The following is a 4666-nucleotide window of genomic DNA, read 5'->3' on the forward strand; positions in this document are numbered from 1 at the left end:
ACACTGGTGTGAATAATCATGCTGTTTTGAGTTTTAAATTTATACTTTCTTGGTAAATGGAAGTTCAGTCTAGATCTTGTTCATTGACCATGGACATATTTTTTGTGCAATAATGATAAGTTATTAACTACCAATTGTTAATATCAGTTATTAATAATTATAATTGTTGTTTTTGATGTGGTTAAGTAAATGGTAAATGCACTCACATTATGCAGTTAAAATAGATCTTAACAATGAGCTTGACTATCATTTTTATTATTATTCTTATGGTGCTTCTCTGAAGTCTGAAAACTGTGTTCACATTTTGTGCATTTGTTCCCCGGAGAAGAATTCCATAGATTATCAATGAATGTACACAGGAATAGTATGTAACTAAATGACATTGGCTGTTGCACACTAATGACAAGACTCTAGTGGTGTAACACATTCTGTTTGCAAGTACTTTCATGTGTTCACACCACTTCAACATGTGTTCACACCACTTCAACTGAGAATCAACATCCATTCCTAGAAATTTTGTGCTTATTACGCAGTATGCAGAGGTGCCATCTACATATAATTTTACAGTGCCATCTTCCCTCTTCAGACTGAAATTCACGGCAATTTTTTTCTTCATGTTCACTGTCACTTTATTGCATACTGACCAATTATAAATTTGCTTCAGAGCTTTTTATTTGCTTTCTCAGCAAGGAGTTCTGGTTTTCTAAGTATTATGAGAACCGTGTAGTGATATGAAGTATTTGTATATGGTAAGCTGACTTGATGTTTTAATGTATTGGTAGTTATGAATTAGGATCTCATGATAATGTAATTTCTCCGCTCCGGTAGCTGAGTGGTCAGTGTGACAGACTGTCAATCCTAAGGGCCCGGGTTCGATTCCTGGCTGGGTCGGAGATTTTCTCCGCTCAGGGACTGGGTGTTGTGTTGTCCTAATCATCATCATTTCATCCCTATCGATGCGCAGGTCGCCGAAGTGGCACCAAATCGAAAGACCTGCACCAGGCGAACGGTCTACCCGACGGGAGGCCCTAGCCACACGACATTTCCATTTCCATTTTTTGTACTGTTTGAATGCAACTACAGTAAGTGTTGTTTCATTCTTTTACATGAGCAACATGATGTAGTTAAAATATGCAGTGCATCATCTGCTATCAACACTACAAAGCTGGTCCTTGTTGTTGTAGCATTGAGATGCAAGTAATAAGACACACCCACAGAAGTTCTCCATACCAACATCGGTGCCCTATCTTGAAAAAGACCTGCACATGGTCACCAGCTCATTTCTATACTAGGATATGGCCTGGTCAGTGCCTAGTCCAACAGCAGGCAGTGAGAAGAGTATTTTGTACAGTGAAAACAGAATTCTAGTAGTGAGTTAGACTCTTCGAGTGAATCTGCAAGTCCATGTGTATGTTTGTAAACTTTGTCTTTGAACAGTGCTACAAGAAAGAATTTCTATTGAACAGTGCTTTGAGTTGTATAACTGATGACAGTCTATTTCAGCACAGGTGTTAACTGGTTCTGTCTGTGTGTATACACTGAACTACCAAATTAACTGGCATGGGCATGTGTATTCAAATACAGAGATGTGTAAACAGGCAGAATCTGGTGCTGTGGTCATCAGCACCTATGTAAGACAAGTATCTGGCGCAGTTGTTAGATCAGTTACTGCTGCTACAACGACAGTTTTTAAAGGTTTAGTGAATTTGAATGTGGCATTATAGTCAATGCATGAGTGATGGGACACAGAATCTCCAAGGTAGCAATGAAGTGGGGATTTTCCCATACGACCATTTCACGAATGTACCGTAAATATCAGGCGTCCAGTAAAACATCAAATCTCTGATGTTGCTGCAGCTAGGAAAAAAACCCTGCAAGAATGGGACCAGTGATGACTGAAGAGAATCATTCCACATGACAGAAGTGCAACCCTTTTAAAAATTTCTGCAGATTTCAATGCTGAGACATCAACAAGTGACGGCATGTGAATCATTTGACAAAACATCATCAGTATGGGCTTTCGGAGCTGAAGGCCCACTCTTGTACCCTCAATAACTGCATAACATAAAGCCTTACATCTTGCCTGGGACCATCAACACTGACATTGTACTGTTGACTGGAAACATGTTGCCTGGTTGGATGAGTCTCTTTTCAAACTGTATCGAGCATATGGATGCATACGGGTATGGACACAGCTGCATGAATCCATGGACCCTCCATGTCAGCAGAAGACTGTTCAAGCTGGTGGAGGCTTTGTAATAATGTGGGGTGTGTGCAGTTGCAGTGCTATAGGACCCCTGATAAATCTAGATACGACTCTGACATGTTTCATGTACTTAAGCATCCTGTCTGATCACCTGCATCCATTCACGTCCATTGTGCATTCTGACGGACTTGAACAATTCCAGCAGGACAATGTGACACCCTACAAATCCAGAATTGCTACAAAGTGGCTCCAGGAACACTCTTCTGTGTTTAAACACTTCCGTTGGCCACCAAACTCCCCAGACATGAACCCTATTGAGCATACCTGAGATGCCTTGCAGCATACTCTTCAGAAGAGATCTTCACCTCCTCGTACTCATGGATTTATGGACAACCCTGCAGGATTCATGGTGTCAATTCCCTCCAGTGCTACTTCAGACATTAGTCGAGTCCATGCCACATTGTGTTGCGGCACTTCTGCGTGCTTGCGGGGGCCCAACTCATACTAGTTTGTTTGGTTTTTCAGTGTAAATGTACCTATGCTCTGACCCACAGTCACAGCAAAGAAAAAGTTGTGTAACAAAAAATAAGTGTTAATTTTTACTGTAAATACATAATTCTCACATTTCACATGTGCTGTAATCTTATCATTTATCACCTGTTGTGTACCAAAATCATTTGCAGTAAACTGCCACAACAGTGGTGATGAGGATTCCCATCAACTGTTTTTCTGTTTTGTGTACTGGTCTATACAGTGTGTATCATGTCTCTCCTTGCTCAAGTGCCAGTCTTGTCATTGACACAAATTGTTCAGTTAAAGGGCCAACATACTGACTAGCTGTAAATGCTGCAAAGAGTAATGCACCTTCTTTCCATGCCACAGCAACAGCTACCCCCAATCTCAGTGCAGCCAGTGCATGATATGGACCTTGCACTGAAATTCAGATCATATAACAGTAAAGAGAATGACTGAGTGGAATACTTGTCTCATCTTACAGTGCATTTCCACCCCTACAACGTCACAGGTGACTAGTGCTTTTTTCATTATTTCTCCACAGTAGGCACGAAAGTGTACACGGTAACAGTGAAACTTTTCCATGATGCCCAGACATAGTACTATACAATGACTTAGAGCCTAAATTGTCAGTATTTTGATTCTCAAGCTCATGTGGCAGCTAGTGTGTACAAGTTTTTTTTTTTTTTCTAAAAAAAACAGCAGTCTGGTAAGTCATATAAAGAGTGGGTCAACTAATTGCATCAGTTAACAAGAAAGTGTGAGTTTAAGTGTTCATGTGGTTTAAGTTACAGTGATATCCTCAGAGACAGTATTACTCAAAATGTGCTGATGCACACATTCATGCTTCTATTCTCAAATTGCTGAATCTGGACTTGCAAACTGTTTTGTCTTTAATAGAGTCACAGAACATAGTTGATGTTACAGAACTTGATATGCAAGCTCCAGCAGTTTCAGTTGTACAAAATAAAATAAAGTGAGGCACAAACCTTGCCCCTTCAACCTTATTCATATGATTTTGAAACCCATCCGTGTTGGTTTCTGAACACATTTTAAGTTGATTTCTGAATGAATCATAAGTTGATTTCTGAAAGCATGCATACTGTATGTGATGTCTCTGCCAGTGGAATCCCTGCCACATTTAGAAATAAAAAATCTCCCACACAGACAAAAGGGGACAGGGCTATATAAGCTGAGCCAAACAATCCCAAATGCGTGAATGCCAATTGCTGTTTGTTTATGAGGTTGATTGGGTGTACGAATGATAAGCATTATTATAGTTGTTAGTGAAATCCATAGGTTCAGACTACCAGAGCAGAAATAAACAACTAACAGGAATAACAGGTAAGAAATATTATATATCATCTTCTTGGTGTATCCCAGAAAATGAAACTTTGACAAAAAGCTTTTGCTATATCACTATATTACTAGGGCCAGTTGTACAGCCCCTCGTAAGCAGCTGCTACAGTTCTATTTTCAGAACAGCATGTAAAACACGTTGTATGCCTAACCAGAGAATAAACAAGGGATAACTGAACTGGTGATTCTGGCAGGGTTAGTGAAGTTAACTAGAGAATAAGTCTTGACAATTGCAGGAATAGCTACAAAATTAAGATTTTTTTTTTTTTTTTTTTTTTTTTTTTTTTTTTTTTTTTTTTTTTTTGGGGGGGGGGGGGGAAATAAGCAGGGAGTAGAAATGGGGACATCACACAAATTATATGGAAAAATATGATGAGGTCAAATTTATACAAAATTTTCATAGTACTACTACTTACTACTACTACTTTTCAGTCTCACATTTGAGAAACTGGAGTATATGTAAAACTATTTCCTAGCATAAAACTTTTTGCTTGTTGCAGGCCTAATAGGTATTCTATATTGGTACTTTGTGAATTATATTCTGTCATTACTTATGTATATGAGGTAGATAAAAATGACCATTTGTTC

Source organism: Schistocerca americana, chromosome 4 (genome assembly GCF_021461395.2).
Source record: "Schistocerca americana isolate TAMUIC-IGC-003095 chromosome 4, iqSchAmer2.1, whole genome shotgun sequence".
Taxonomy (NCBI): domain Eukaryota; kingdom Metazoa; phylum Arthropoda; class Insecta; order Orthoptera; family Acrididae; genus Schistocerca; species Schistocerca americana.